This window comes from Dipodomys merriami, unplaced genomic scaffold (genome assembly GCF_024711535.1).
Source record: "Dipodomys merriami isolate MVZ:Mamm:240054 unplaced genomic scaffold, mDipMer1.0.p SCAF_23, whole genome shotgun sequence".
Taxonomy (NCBI): Eukaryota; Metazoa; Chordata; class Mammalia; order Rodentia; family Heteromyidae; genus Dipodomys; species Dipodomys merriami.
This window is the reverse complement of record NW_027203715.1, coordinates 22,274,252-22,291,244: the sequence shown is the minus strand read 5'-3', so window position 1 is coordinate 22,291,244 and position 16,993 is coordinate 22,274,252. Positions and strand designations below refer to the sequence as shown.

Below are 16,993 nucleotides of genomic sequence, written 5' to 3'. Positions count from 1 at the left end.
AAGTAGTTAGAATTGCAGGCATAAGCCTCCTGTGCTTGGCTCCCTCTCTCTTATTAGCACTGAGAAATAAACAATTCCTAAACTCCAGCGTGTTAGCAGCAAAAGAGACAGCAGAAACCATGGGACCTATGTTTCTTTGGGCCAGGCTTACTTCACTTAATATAATTTTTTTCCAAGTCTTTCCATTTCCTAATGAGTGGTGAGATGCCATTCTTTCTGATGGAGGCATAGAATTCCATTACACACACACACACACACACACACACACACACACACACACACACAGAGCACATTTTTCCAATCCATTCATCTACTGAGGAGCATCTGGGTTGGTTCCATATCTTGACTATGGTAAATAATGCTGCCATAAACATAGTTGCTTAGAAAGCTGAGATCTGAGGATGGTTGTTCAAAGCCAGCCCTGGCAGGAAAGTCTGTGAAACTGTTATTGTCTATTAACCGGCAAAAGCAGAGCAGTGGCTCAAGTGGTATATTGCTAGCCTTGAGCAATAAGCTTCAGTAAGGAGTTCAAGCTTAGAATGGTACAAGTAAAGTACAAGTGAAGGAGAAGTGGAAGGATGAGAGGAGGGGAGAGAAAATTAAAGAGGAGGAAAATGCAAACAATTGCACTAAAAATATAGCTCAATAATGATACAATAATAAAATGATGATACAGGGCTGGACGGTGGCCTGCCTTGCATGCACGAGGCCCTGGGTTCAATTCCTCAGCACCACATAAGCAGAAAAAGCTGGAAGTGGTGCTGTGGCTCAAGTGGTAGAGAGCTAGCCTTGAGCTGAAGAGCTGAAGGACAGCGCCTAGGCCCAGAGTTCAGGCACCATGGCTGGCCAAAAAAAAAAATAAATCAAAAAAAAAATAAAATGATGATACAAATTTTTATAGCATAATATGAAAAGGAAAGGCAAAGCCGATGCTGGTGTCTCATGCCTGTAATCCTAGCAAATGAGGAGCTTGAGATAAGAGGATCATGGTTTAAAGCCACCTTGGGCAGAAAAATCAGTGATTTTTTTTATCAGTTGAGGGGCTTTAACTCAGGGCCTTGAGCTCTTTTGAAATGTATTTCAAACTACTTAATTAGAGATGCTGTCATGGCGGCATCACACCTCACCTCCAAATATTTCCTTCCTTCACAAGCCTATCAACTCATCTGCAGCTGACCCTTGAGAATTATCTAGGCTCCACCTGTATTCTATGCATGCCATCCTGGCATCACAGAGGCACCTCCAGAGCCACCAACAGCAACTTACTTCAGGAAATAAGGCCATGGTTCTATCCCCACACTTGCTGCAAATTATAGAGCTCCCCATTTTTGTAACAAATTTCATATGAAAAGGATTGCCACAGATAAAATAAGATTGAACAGCATTAGACAGTTCATGTGAACATGGCTTTTGTGCCACAGCATCCCAGTGCTATAGCCTAAGGTAGTGCAACAGATAACAGACACTTTCCCAAGACACTTCCTGTCCCTCCAGAGTGGCTACTGATTTTAGCAGGGCCTTAGTCACACTACCTTTTTTTCCCTAGACTTCTAGAGTGCTTTCCTAGATTCTTGCTGAATAATTGAAGAATTTACAAAGTGAATATCTGTCTTCAATAGGGATTGGCACATTAAGAGACACTCAAGCCGTTATTGACACCTGTCAAGCTGTTATTGACACCTGAAATCCTGTTTTATTTTTGCCTCCACCATGAAGTAGTTGAAAGTAAAGTCACAGTACCAGCTTTGGCTTGCATTAAAATTGAACATTAGACAAGGAATAATAGAGTGTTCCATCTTATTGCAATGTAAGTAAAAGTATATACAATTTAAAGTCAGCTTTCAGTTATCCTAAACCATATTTCACATGTTTAATACATACATATAAGTACCAGCTATACACATATAGACAATAGAAATATAGACTAAAGTTCCATCATCACTGAAATCCTACTCATAAAGTATCTGCTGAAGAATACCAGCCTGGGCTGAGAAATTGGCTCAGCGGTAGAGTGCTTGCCTTGCATGCATGAGGCCCTGGGTTCGATTCCTCAGCACCACATAAGCAGAAAAAAGCTGGAAGTGGTGCTGTGGCTCAATTGGTAAGGGGCTTACCTTTTGGTCAAGAGCTGAGGGAGAGTGCTCAGGCCCAGAGTTCAGGACAACCAACCAAAAAAACAAAGAAGAAAAAGAAGAACAGCAGCCTGATACCATGATCAGGATACCATTATCCCAGCCAAGTTTAACTACATTTCTGTGTCCTTAGTCTCCTTCCTTAAAGACTAATGCTGTAAATCTCCACATAATCTCTAGCATTGGTAGATCCTTGTTTTTTTTTTCATTTGGTTTTGATGTTTTGCAACAGTGTTACTATGCAGCCTAGACAGGCAACGTGCTGACAATATCCTGCCTCTGCTTCTAGCAGCTGAGATAACAGTCACACCATCATGCACAGCTAAATCTATTCAATTGTAAACTTTAGCTCTTTTAGCAATGTGATCTTGAGTTTCTTATCTTTGAACTTCAGTTCCTTCACTTAATAGCCAGGAATGACAGAATTTGGTATTGGCATAAGAATGAAATAAGACAATGGGTGAACAAATGCATCAATGGTATTCAATAGACACTATGCTGAAGATGCACTATTCAACTTGCGGGTGGGGATTGGAAGGGAAAATTGGGAGTGGGGAAAGGATGACATTGTCCAAAAAGAAATGTATGCTTAACTTATGTAACTGTAATCCCTCTATATATCAACTGTATAATGAAAAATTAAAAATAAAAATATATTAAAATGAAATAATATAAATTTTAAGAAGGTGCTTCAAAAACAAAGTCTCAATTAACAGAAGGGATGTGAAGGGTAAACAAAGGAGGAGGCTGCAATGCTTGGTAAGAAATGTATGCATTATCCTGCCCATGTAATTGTAACCCCGCTGTACAGTATGTTCACAAATAAAATAAAAATAAAAGTCTCAATTAACGTTAAGTTCTAGTAAGTATTCTTCATGAAGTATAGAGTTGTCCTATTTAAATTTGTTTAGTCCATGTAAGGCACAGTGAGAGACAAGGATTGGGAAGCTCTAAGTGTCAGGAAGGACTTGGGGAAAGTATGTGGGATCCTCTCTTATCTGAAAAAAATATAACATTAACCAATGGGGCTGGAGGGATGCCTTCAGTGCTAGATTGCTCCCTGATTTCCAAATCCAAGAATATAAAATATGGTAATAGACAAAAAAATTGCAAGTTAGTGACTAAACAAACTTAATTCTATGTGAAAGACAGAAAATAGTCTCTCTGAGCTCAAGGAATGCAGATTTCTATTTCTTTTCTCATGCCATGAAGAAATCAAGCTAGCCTTGAATTTCTGAACACTTTGCTTTTCCAGCTAATCTATTCCTGATGCACTGGAGACTTGTGAACCTGGCTTTGTTAGTCATGACAACAGCTCAAGTGTAGGCAAATTACATAATAAGCATACTGGATACTCAGGAAAGATATAATAAGATCAGAAAAGGGAATTGTAGAATGATAGATAAAAGAAGCTCAAAGTCCAGGAGACTGTTAGCTCCAATAAACTACTTAGAAATAGCTGGAGGTGACACTGTGTGACCTGCAGCTATGACAAGATCATACTAGAGAAGCACTTTGTTGGTAGGTTTGGGGCCATGGAGCAGCTCAGCAAGAATGCTGGGTGGGTTGGGAGGCATTAGAGCAGCAAGAATGGTCTGTCTCTTGGGTGTGTTCAGAGAGCCTATGTTCAGAGTGCCATTGTGGCACTACATAGGGCATGGTGGAGTCTGAACCAAGCAGATTCTGCAAGGGGCCAAAGCATGGTACTTATTCATGTTGGACAGCCCTTGCCTTAACTATGACCTGTCATGTACACCAGAGTTCTGGACCCAAACTAATAATAAAGGCTTTCAACCAAAGAAGCACATAGGCAGTGTGAATGACTGGAAGGAGTAAGCATGTGGACCAGAAGTGAGACATGGGAGCAAGATGGGGGATTCTAAGATATCCTCACTGAGCAACACATCTAGTCAGCCATAAGGCTCATAGCACTGACACGAGTACCACTGACAGCTTGATGCAGCTGAAATAGTCCAGGCTATGGGGAGCATCAATGCTGTTTCAACCTACAACTTGCCACTTAGGCTTGGCGAAATGATGGGAACCATTGGTGTGGCTACCAGCCTCTGTGACATACTGTCAACTGACCAGAGCAAGTCTCTTCATGGTCATGGTTCTTCTCCTGGGGAAAGGGTTCCCAGTAAAAGGCAGAGAGTGGCAGTGTCTTAATGAGTTCCCATTGTTGTGACAGAAGATCTGATACAGACAAATTAAAGCAGGACAGGCTTATTTTGCCTATAATTTCAGGATTTTTCAGTACACGTAAGTTTTTATAAGAAAACCTTCTCACATACTGAGTGATTCCTTGGAAGTAGATGGAGGAGAGAATGAGAATGAGAACATATTGATGTACCTGGCATTCTCCTTTTAGGATATTTATTCTCTCAGGCTCCCAGAATGGGATGGTAATGTTCATCTACATTGAGTGAAGATCTATCCACACTGTTAATCCTCCTTGCAATAACACAATGTAACCCAAGGAGTGCTTTCCTAATCTCCTAGCTACTTCTTAATCCACTCATGCTAATAATACTCACCATATCCATCACAAGTCCACCTTTATTAACCTGGAACCCAAATAGTTCTTCATAACCCTAAGATTCCACCTTTGCTCTTGTAGGTTTTTGTCCATCCATTTCCCAGAATTCCCCATGGCTGTAAACAATCGAAAAGTCTTCAAAATTTTAAGACTAAATTTTCTTATGCGATTCTAGGAAAACTCTTAGGCATGAGTCACTATGAAGTGAAAAACAACTCATATACACTAGAGGGAAAATGGCACAGATTATAGATTTCCACTCAATCAGAAAGGAAAATTCCCACCTTATGGTATTTTTACTTGCAGGCCACAGGACATTTACCTTTTTTTTTTTTCAGTCATGGGGCCTGAACTCTGGGCCTGGGCACTGTCCTCAGATCTTCAGCTCAAGGCTAGCAGTCTACCACTTGAACCACAGCTTCACTTCTGGCTTTTTCTGCTTATATATTGCTGAGAAATCAAACCCAGGGCCTCATGCATGCAAAGCAAGCACTGTACCACTGAGCCACCTTCCCAGCCTCAGGCATTCTCCTTAACAGGCATTTCATATTCCTGACATGACCAATACCCTGAGGGCTCCACTACAGATTAGATTTCATCCTCACAGCATCACACATCACCCTCTGAGGAGCAGCCTTTGGGGATTTCATCCAGGACACATGGACTCTTTTTTTGTTTGTTTGTTTGTTTGTTTGTTTTCTTGGAGATGGGGACAACACTTTTCTGCCTTGGTAGGCATTGATCCAGCTCCCAGTAATATGATAAGGTGGGATTACAAGCATGTGCCACTGCTGCCAAGCTCTCAAATTCTTCTCAAAACCACTACTTTCTAGGGTGTTTTTTGTTCAATTTAATTTATAAATTTATTTTTTATTTGTTGCAGTTTAAAAAACTTTATTATACTACACACTCTATTAGTAAATGCACCAGATTTCATTTTCTCAAATGGTGAATGGAGTGCAAGATGGTCATCGCATGTTTCTTCATTACGAAGCACAGGATCTGATTGAGGGATGGCTTTAGTGTATTCCTACTGAGTAACCACAGAAGTGTGGAAGCCTACCATTGTCCTGTCATCAGATGTCAGAGGAAGGTCCACTTTAGATTGGAAGTAAATGTTTCAAGATAGTTCTCTCTGCTCTTATCCACTTCTGCTGCTATAATAGTGTATCAGGATGCTTATCAAGCAGGAAGAGAAAAGATATTGCAAAGGAAACTGCTTTTAAAGTCCACTTCTAGGCACACCGATTTTCATTCCATGGAGCCTGTCATCTTGCTTAAATCTGGGTCCTACAAGTTACCAACTACATGTATTTTTAAATGTTTGTCTACAAATGCTTTTTCCAGGGTGTTACAAGTTAACATTATGTGCAAAGTGCACATAATTGCTCTCATGAAATAGCCTCTATTAAACACCAAGAGTTGTGCATTAGTAACCTCTAATGCATTTCTTAGCCTTTTCTAGTTGACAATTGATAGTAACCACAACCATGGCATAGTGGGTCACACCTGTAAACCTAGGAAGTAGATTTGTGGTTTGAAGCCATCCTGGGCAAAAACTTTGTGAGACACCAACTCATCCATATCAAATGAGTGCCACTTTCAGCTTTTTCTGCTTATGTGGTTTGTGCTGAGGAATCGAATCTAGGGCCTCATGCATGCAAGTCAAGCACTTAACACTGAGCCACCTTCCCCACCGAGTTTAATTTATTTTTTAATTTCCAAAATAGCTCCAGAAGCCGGGCGCTGTTGGCTCACGCCTGTAATGCTAGCTACTCAGGAGGCTGAGATCTGAGGATCGCGGTTCAAAGCCAGCCCGGGCAGGAGAGACCGTGAGATCCTATCTCCAATAAACCACCAGAAAACCGGAAGTGGCGCTGTAGCTCAAGTGGTAAGCATTCGCCTTGAGCTGAAGAACTGAGGGACAGCGCCCAGGCCCAGAGTTCAAGCCCCACGACCGACAAAAAAAACAAAAAACAAAAAAACAAAATAGCTCCAGAAGTGGAGCTATGGATCCAATGGCAGAATGCTACTCCTCAACCAAAAGAGCTCAGGGACACAGCTTATTAAGTAAAAAATAAAAAGTTTTCAGTTTCTTTAGAAACAGAGCAGAGTTTATAGAAAAATTAAATGCAATAAGTTGTTTTTCTGAAAGCAGACAGTCAGGATGAATTTGCTCCTTCTCCTCTGACTCCATCTCAGCTAAAATCTTGACTAAGACAATAAGGACTAACCTCTAACAAAAGTTTTATGCCCATGGTTCTGTAATGCTAGCTGCTGAGATCTGAGCACCATGGTTCAAACTCAGCCCAGGAAAGTCCATGAGGCTGGTACCTCCAATTAATCACCAAAATGCAGAAAGTGATGTTGTGACTCAAGTGGCAGAGCACTATCCTTGAACCAAATTGCTCAGGGACAGTGCCCAGCCCCGAGTTTCATCACTATGATCAGTAAATAAAACATAGAGAATATAGGGAATTATACAAAAAGCCAGATTCTACCAAATAAGTAAAGAAGAGATGAACTCCCTGTCCTGCTGCCCAGAAGCTAGAAACTGCAGTGTTCCCAGGCAGGATGCACATGTGCACACCTTTGATTGCATAGTTACAATAGCAGAGCATGAGGTATTCTAACTCCTGAAAAATGCCTTTGGCTTGGCCTTTAGCTGGTTGTTTTGCAGTTGGAATTTCCTAGACTTTTCTGCCTAGGCTGCTTTTGAACTGTTATTCTCTAGCTCTCAGCATGCTCACTAAATAAGATGACAGCATGATCCATGGTGGGATGACACATTGCTGAGGAACTTCTTTGAAACAATGGAGATGAAAATCCCCATAAACGATTGTAGTTTACTGTGCAATACTGAGTGGTGGTTAGTCTGTTCAGGAAGGTGTACAACAGCCATCAGCAGCTCTGAGCTCAGCACTTCTGGTGTTCAGCACTGAGCATTTTTTAATTGGGCTATCCCTTTATATTATTGCAAGTGTTCTTTATTTTATGTTCAAGAATCTTATAACAAACAAGACTTGAAAATAATGTTTTCTGTTTTCCATTCTGGTGTGGGTTGAGGAGGGAGGGAGAGGAAAGGATAGAGAAGGGAGGTGGCCTGAGAAGGCAGTGGGGACTGGCAGGGCATCGGGGCCTGAGCTGGTTCCCCAGTTCCTTCTGAATAAAGTGAGACTGCATTGTTGGACAGTCTGTAGGGACAGGACACACTAGTGGGAGTCCATAGTGGCTCTCTCCAGGACTGCAGTGTCCTGGTCCCTCCTGCCTGCTTTCAAGTGCCCTGGATGTGGCCCTCTCGTGGGCCCTGGTAGGTGAATATCCTTAGGTCGCCCCGCTGGCTGTCTGTTCCCAGATTTGCCATGATTAGGAGCTGCCCCTCCTCACTCTGGTTCCAAGCCCAGCACTATCTGCCTCCTACCAGCACCTCCCCACTCATGCCTCATGCCTGCAAGGCAAGCATTCTTCCACTGCTGACTCATTATTTTTTCTTGTTCAAAACACCATTGCTAGGAGGGATGAGTGACAATGTTGTCAGACACCTTGTATTTATATAGTGTCTTGTAGAATGGGAACTTCTTTGTATAATTACCTAAAGATAACAATAACAATAACAACAATAATAATAAATGTTTAAAAAACACCATTGCTTCTGTCCTGCACTGATAGAAAAATATCGTAGTTCCCTTACCTGCACCTCTGATAAATGATTTTTTGTCAAGATTTCTGATTTACTAGAGACAGCTTACATTTGACCATTTATGTCAGTCACACCACACCGAGGTGACTCTCAGGTCAGTGAAGGAGCTCTGAGCCCAGCTTATCACCCCATCCAATTCTACTGACTTTAATCAAGTGCACTATTCCCTACCTGGTAACATTCCTAATGAACCTCATGATCATTTACAACATCCTTCTGGACTTCCTGGATATGAGAAGGCACTGGTCAGGTGAGTCCTAGGTCTGTGGGAGCAAAGTCTCCTGCTGAGCCCTGAATTCTGAGCTCTGGAAACTTGTTTGTTTGTTTGTTTGTTTGTCGGTCGTGGGGCTTGAACTCTGAGCCTGGGCGCTGTCCCTCAGTTCTTCAGCTCAAGGCGAGCGCTCTACCACTTGAGCTACCGTGCCACTTCCGGTTTTCTGGTGGTTTATTGGAGATAGGAGTCTCACGGTCTCTCCTGCCCGGGCTGGCTTTGAACCGCGATCCTCAGATCTCAGCCTCCTTGGTAGCTAGGATTACAGGCGTGAGCCACCAGCGCCCGGCGGAAACTTGTTTGTTTAATGTAAGCCACTTTTGATTTATGAATTTTTCATTTTTCTATTTTTACAAAATAGAATTTTTGAAGCAAGTCTTGATTTATGAAGATAAGGTGGCATTTGCTATTGGTACAGAGAATAAATATAGTTAATGTAAACCTTCATCATAAAGGAAGGTAGTTGTTATTTGTGGGAGCTCTGGTAAGAATGTTTTTCCAGTCCCAAGTCTTGAAATCTGAGCCTAGGCACTGTCCCTGAGCCTCTTTGTGCTCAAGGGTAGCACTCTATCACTTGAGCCACATTGAAACACTTGAGCCACTACACAGTTTTTTCTGATTAGCTTATTGTAGATAAGTGACTCCTACCCAGGTTGGCTTAAAACTGCAATCCCCAGATCTCAGCTTCATGAGTATCAATAATTACAGATGTGAGTAACTGGCACCCAGCTGGTAATTGAATATTTTTAAAAATTGTATATTCCCAGAGACAGTCATGATGGTTTATTGCTTGCTGTTTTGGAGGTCTGAACTCACATTAGAGATACTGAGAACTCAGTAGTCTGTGTAGGAAACCTAATATATTGGCATCTGTCACATGATAGCTTGCTATTATTAAAGTTTCATCTTTGTGTTAGAGATGCTGAGATATGAAGATTAAGGGTAAAAGCCAGCCTAGGCAGGAAATCTGTGATACTCCAGAAACTTGCCCCAAACAAATCCAGAAGTGGAGGTGTGGCTCCAGTGGCAGAGTGCAAAAAAAAAAGAAGCTCAAAGACAACACCGGCCCTGAATTCAAGCGTCAGTATTCAATACTCAGGACTGGGGCACACACACACATACACGCACACACACACACACACACACACACACACACACACACACACACACACTGGTCTCTCTCTCTCTCTCTCTCTCTCACACACACACACACACACACACACTGGTCACACACACACACACACACACACTGGTCATAGGTGGCTCCTGCCTGTAATCCTAACTCAGGATGTAGCAATCTGAGGATCGTGCTTCAAAGCCAGCCCCTGCAGGAAAGGCCGTGAGACTTTTGTCTCCAATAAACCACTCAGAAAACTGGAAATGGCAGTGTGGTTCAAGTGGTACAGCGTTAACCTTGAGCTAAAATTCTGAGGGACAGGGTCCAGGCCCAGAGTGTTTTTCCATGACCGACAAAAGAAAAGGAAAAAGAAAGAGCAAGAAATAAATAAAAAGAAAATGCAAAGATTTGGGGAAACAACAAAAACAACAACAAAACCCACAGGACTTCTATCTTGGGTAGAAAGCTGACCACCTAGGAAAACATACTAGTGAAATGTTGACCCTGACCACACACTACGTCATGGATCTTGGAATAATAGCTGTTTCTAAGGAAAATAGGACCCTGCACAAAACTATGAACTACAGTGTAGTATATTCAGGAAGGATAATGTCAAGGAAACTGGGGTAGACAAGTGAAGACAGGAAGGGTAGATGAATGTAGCCATGACAGTCAATGTGAATGTGTGAAAATGGAACTAGACAAACTGAGGTGATGGGGGCTGGGGAAGGGATGACAAGAATGATAAAACGGGTGACATCTATCACATGCATTGTACTCATGATCCCAAGTATGGAAATTAAAACCCTTTGTACATCAACTTCATAAAATACTATTAGTAAATGTAATGATACATTGCACTCACAAACTGATATGTTGAATTGAAGTTCTTTGTACAATTACTTAAGTATTTCTATAATAATAAATTCCTTATTAAGCTGGGCATTGGTGTTTCATGCCTGTAATGGTAGCTACTCTGTATGTTGAGCTCTGATGTTTCCGGTCTCACATTCTTCCTCTCTGCTTTGACAGTATAATATCATCATTATTTATGATCGCCTACTTTAGAAATCTTTTTTTTTTTTTTTTTGGTCCTGGGTCTTGAACTCTGTGCTTAGGCACTGTCCTTGTGCTCTTCAGCTCAAGGTGAGCACTCTACCGCTTGAGCCACAGCACCACGTCCGGTTTTCTAGTGGTTTATTGGAGATCAAGAGTCTCACAGACTTTCCTGCCAGGGCTGGTTTGAACAGCGATCCTCAGATCTCAGTCTCCTGAGTAGCTAGGATTACAGGCATGAGCCACCGGTTCCTGGCTCACTGTAATAATCTTGAACACACATTTTACTCCGTGTTTTACAATGCGTAATAATATTCTCACATTGATAGCCTGTGAAGCTGCTGTGGGTTTGGTATTACTCTTGTAGTGTAAAATAACTATACTCATTACCTGCAAAGCCTTAGTCTCTGACAATGCTGAAAATTATTCCCCCCAGAACCATATTCATCTCTATACCTTGATATTCCTAAAGTCACAGGAATGATCTGAATTAATTCAACCATTCATCACCTACTTATTAGCATGGAATGTCTGTTCATATGTACTCGCTATCATGAAAATTACTTTCACTACTTTTCATTTTTCTCTTTACCCCATTCTAACCCTATCACCCTGACTTTTCCTACATTAGTTCACCTCACCTATCCAAGCAGCCATTAACATACAGAAAACAGGTAAATACTAATTGTTTTTCAAGTCCTATCATTACAATACATGCATGGAACTTATTTCATTTTAGGTTTTATGTGAAGCAAGCCTAATTGTGACTCTCCTAATCATTATCTGAGAAGGGAGTCTGACAGAACAACCTAGCATCTGCACGCTCCCAGAGCACCCTCTAGCGGGAAGCGGCGCTCACTACACCCTGGGCCCCATGATACCCACGCGCTGAGCGCGCCCTCTGGAGGGAAGCAGCGCTCACTGCACCCAGGCTCTGAGCACCGCAGTAGTTTCAGCTCCAGCCCGTGGAATGGCCTGGCCCTGGAGACCTGGGCTGCTCTCAGGACAGTCCTTCTCCACTAAGAGTCATCCTTATCATCCCTTAATAAAAGGGCAAAGGAGAGGAGGAGGGTGCAGCGGAAGGAGGTGACCAGGAGGGACGTAGAAGCTGCGGGCACCGCGGTCCGGTGCGGGTGCGGTGGCCCAGCCCCTGCCTCCGATTTCATCTACGCAGCTTTTCCCATGACGGTTGAGATACCGAATCGGTTATTTCTTGAAAGATTGTCCCCAAGCCGCTCTGCCTCTCCCTGCCTTTCCCTCAACGAAGGCGGCTTGACAATGTGTGGGTGTCCAGCACACTTGGGGGCCGTTCCATCTCCTGATGCTGTTCGCTGTCCCGCTTTGCTGCTAGGTGCTGCGGTCCGAACCCTGGTTCCCATGACCCACAAACACCCCCGGAGCCGGTCCACACAGCCCCGGAAGGACCCAGTTCTCTGCCCGGCGGCTCCCCCTGCGGGTCCTGTCGACCACACCCTGCACCGGCCACTGACAACCCTGACTAGTGGACCGATTCCGGACCCTGACCTCCGGCAATGGGGGGGGGCGGAAGGGGGCAGGGCTGCGCATGTGCAGTGGGGCTTACGGGGCAGTGGAGGATCCGCCACCTCCCACCAGGTGTTTCCATAAGGCATGGCGTGCTGGACTCACCGGATCCAGCTCCTGGGATGGTGCCACCAAGGCCTTGGCCAGAGTTGTGCCTGCTGCTCAGCGCTTCTGATTCTCTACCACAAGTTTAGACCAGGATCCGTGCCCAGACATGAGCCAGCCACGTTCACGACCCGGCTACCCCGAGCCAGAGCCCCGAGGCCACCCTTCCCCGCGAGCACCAGGCCGGGCTCCGCCCCCCGTGCCGCCAGTGTGCAAGCGAGAGCACGATGGCGTGAGGCTTTATTCAGTACAGGTTCATGCAGCCTGCGGGAGCCGAGGCTTTTCAGCAAAACGGCTTCTCCTTGGGTCAGTAGATGCGGCTTGGTCGCACAGATTGGCTCACCAGGAATGCAAACCCAGATGTGAGGCAATGCAGGGCCCAATCACCATGGAGACCAGAACCTGCAGGCATTACCATTGAATGGAATCCCTGGGCTTCAGGAACTAGTGTTGAAGGAAATACACAAAAGCCCCACCGGGGCCTCAGTTTATGTATAGCCAGCTTGTTAGTCATGCAACATTTATACCACCTACTGAAGTTTGGAAAAATTGTAAGGTAATTTTTAATGTGATTCTGTGTTTCTGAGAAAATCTAAGCTTTTGTGGTGGTGGTGGTGGTGGTGCAATATAACTTCCTGGTAGATTTAAGTTTGGGATATATAGGAAATAAAAATTAGGTTGCCTAGTGCTCGGTCAGATAGTACATGCCATTCTTACGCTGACAAATAGATTCGTTTGTGGACAGGAACATGAAAGGGTACATGTTAAAATATGTATTTTTCATTAATCTGCATGGATTATGTAGAACATCAAAGCTGCTTTTAAAAGAGAGATTCGTGGATGTATTTGTGCTGTGCTTTCATTTCTTTGTAAATGAAGTAACGATTGATAATACACTTGTTGACCTTTTCACGCCTTCATATATATGTACACATATATAGAAATAGATGTCTGTTTTTTTGGTTTTCCAGTGTTTGGAAAGGAACTGATGGCAAAATTAATATTAAGTATACTTTGCCAGATAACCATGCAGACAGCAAGGTACAGAGAACAAAGAAAGGTTTATTGGTGGGGAAAGAGTGCCTGCAAGACTCCTTCTCCCAAGGGAGGAATGAGAAGAAGCACCGGTTATTTTTTGGGGTGACCTATATAACCTAGGAGGTGTAGGAGGTGCTAGAAGGTGCTAGGAGGTGGAGACCCTGGTGTCCACGTGTGGGCCAGGGGCTTCATCATGTCAGACTAGGATTTATGCCTCCTATCCACCTAGTAGATAAGGGTCCTGCAACTGCCCAAATCTGAAGGTCACCCTAAGGGGTTCTTGTTGCCTTATATGGTGGTATTGGTCCCAGAGAAGTGCCATCCCAAGGTAAAGGGGGTTGGAAGTTGATTATGTACTGCCATTACTATGTGGGCCTAGTGTTGCTTAGGAAGGGAGTATGTTAAGCTGTGGAGAAGGGAGGGAATGGACTAAAGCTATGGGAAGGGACTCATTTTGCTAACAGAAACTTAGATTATCTACTGATGAGCTATACCTCCACCTTAAAAACAATTATAATTGTAGACATCCCATACTTCAAGGTCAACTTAAAGCATGAGTGGCAAAGCCAAACACAAACATGTCAATTAAATAAAAACAGATTTTGGTTTGTTTTGTCATAAGTCATGAACTACTAAGTATTGTATCACTATATTTAGAAATTCTTTACTATCTTGTTGGCACTTTAAATTTATCTAAGTAGTCATTGATTTTGAAAATCACAGCATGCTTAGTAGGGGTCAATTAATGGTCCTGTTGAGGAGGTCATGTTGAGGAAAGACCCACAGCCTTTTCAGTGTGCTCTTGCAGTTGGTCCTTGAGAGGGAGAAAAGGACTGTAGCTAGAGCCAGGAGAAGGCATGTAAGGCCCTTTCACAGTGAAAAGGAATGAGACAAAAGCAAGGTGGGATTCGGATTTCTCTACCTGTCTGTCTTCTTGTGACCTGATGACAGAGTCTGGACTACCATGGATCCTCTGGCCTGTGTTTTATTGCAAAGGCAATGAGTGAAGAAAAGTTATGTGATTTGAAGTTAAGAGGGATTTTGGGTCAGCCTTACTCAGCCTTATGTACTATTGTTGATCAGGTGTGATGTAATGGCGGGCTGACTTTTTCTCTTTTTTTCGGAGGGGGGGGAGGCTGGTTGTGGGGCCTGAACTCTGGGCCTGGGCGCTGTCCCTCAGCTCTTCAGCTCAAGGCTAGCGCTCTACCACTTGAGCCACAAGCCACTTCCGTCTTTTTTCATTTTGCTTATGTGGTGCTGAGGAATGGAACCCAGGGCCTCAGGCATGCAAGGCAAGCGCTCTACCACTGAGCCATCTTCCCAGCCCTTATTTGTTCTATTTATTTCTCTCCTTCCTCATCAATCCCCAAACCATATCTGTGGCAGTATTTGTTGTATATATTTTGATATCCTATTATTAGGTGTATACAGTTTGTGAGTATGTTTAACATGTCATTAGTATGTCTTTATCTCAAACCTAGGCATCATGCATGCATTACTAATGCTGTGCATTCAACGATGGCATATCTTCAACTTATAGTGTAATTATTTCTCTGTTGGAAATGTACTGTATTTTCTAGTAATTCCTTTCCAGAACATGTTAAATGTTTATGCAAGAAGAGATAAGGTTAGAGAGATTTTCCTTATCCTTACCTTTCTCTCCATCTGTATTCTCAAGAGATAAAATTTCACGAAATCATATGACAATAAATTTGCCGCGGACCGGGTTCTGTCGGGACGACGGAGGATACCTAGGGGAGGAACCTGGAATAGGTGGGGAGATGGCAAACAGACAACTCACACACAAGAGGAGTGGATGCTGAGTGCTGAGTGCTGAGTGAGATTTAATGCAGAGGATAGCAAACTTTTATAACAGAAGTCTCCATGAGAAAGGGCAAAAGGTTACACAATCTTGCTGCATGGCTTCATTCTTGGGTGGTCACCAGCTGGGCACCTGATAGGCATTTGTCTCCGGCTTATCTCTAAGGAATACAATGGGTTTGGGTTTCGATGTTTGTCACCAATTAACCATTACCTATTTTTATAGAGGCCTTAACTTTCCCATAAGATCTTTCCTGTCTCTTTTTTAATAGTAAACTTTAAGGAGACCTAGCAATTCTCTTAGTAAATAGCAGGAAATTCTCTCTCCATAATTATCTCAGCAATTGCCATACATTCTTTCTGTTTTAACTGAGCCTATAGCTTCTTGTAAATTCCTTACAAATAATTCCTTCTGCTGAAGTGACTTTGTGAAAACCCCCAATACTTTTATATTTACTTATAACTTGTCTCCTAGCCTCCATAAGAGGGGTCTCAGGTTAGCACTTAACTCTGGTGAGTCCGTCATATTTTTTAAGACACTCATCAGATATTGGAGTCGTCAACACTCTTAAGAAAGAGCTTTGAATAAGGGAACGTTGACAATGAGCAAGTACATAAAGAAGTAGAAGCAGTAAAGGATTAACAGACACTCTTATGAGGGAAAGAAAGACAGAAACACATCTTTTCCCAGGGGTTTGCCAGCCTTTTTCCAGGAGTAGGCCTCTTAGAAGCCCTATTCTCCGAGGTAGACTTCGGTGAAGTCCCAAAACTTGGAGATAGGTCTCTGTAAAGCCCCATTCTCTGAGGTAGACTTCGGTGAAGTCCCAAAACTCAGAGATAGGTCTCTGAAGCCCCTATCATGGTCTGATAGATGGTTTCCCATGCTAAGCAGACTCCACTGGAGTCGGCGTGGCATAAATTAATTTGAAATCATATGTCATCACTATGTGAAGATCATTGCTATTATTTAGGCATATTAAATGTCAGTTATCAGCTAAATGAAGTGGCTTTTCATACCTCAATCTATAACCCATATTGCCCCCTCTTTCCCTTTATTTCCTCCATTTCCTATTCTCTGTGAAGTGTGAGGGGAGGTTGGCTAAGGGGGAGAGGGAATTGCTTATTTTCCTGGCTCTGCTACCTAGCTTGGTACCAATACCACTGCTTTGAATAATCTGTGGAGAGTGTCAGGCAGCCCAGAAGACAAATCAAATCTTGGACTGAGTTCTGTGGTTCCACCTCTGTGGAACTCTGTTGCATTCCTACAGTGCCCTGCTTTTTACCCCACCTTTGGACCGACAAGAATTCTCTGGCTTATTTCCTGTCAGACAACTGGAATTCCTAACCTGGGTAGTTGCAGAAAATGGACAGTAGGTGGCGAGCGCTCACCATAACATTGCCTAGAGAGGGAGAAGAAAGTTGGTGATGGCTGGACTCTGGCATATCAGTGATTATCCTGGTACCATACCTTGGTTGCACCGTGTTCTGCCTGACTGAGGCACGCATGACAGTACTGATATCTGCCAGTTTTCACTCTTGCATGATATAATACTAATTCACCCTGAGGAAATCTGTAGTAGAGCTGCTACCTCAGTCATTTATATACTGTAGCTTCTCAGTTCCAAATGTACATTTTTGCTGTAAACATAATTAGTCTCTGAGCTGGGTGCTT

General features: G+C 43.1%; 1 long non-coding RNA gene across 1 annotated transcript in view; it reads right to left on the bottom strand.

The window, feature by feature from the left end:
- The window catches only part of LOC138835134 (uncharacterized), a 76,428-nt gene extending 63,844 nt beyond the window's left edge, over positions 1-12,584 (bottom strand). The window contains exon 1 of the long non-coding RNA XR_011374464.1: positions 12,463-12,584. This is a non-coding gene — a long non-coding RNA (uncharacterized lncRNA). The remainder of the gene's footprint in view (positions 1-12,462) is intronic.
- Between the last annotated feature and the right edge of the window lie 4,409 nt (positions 12,585-16,993).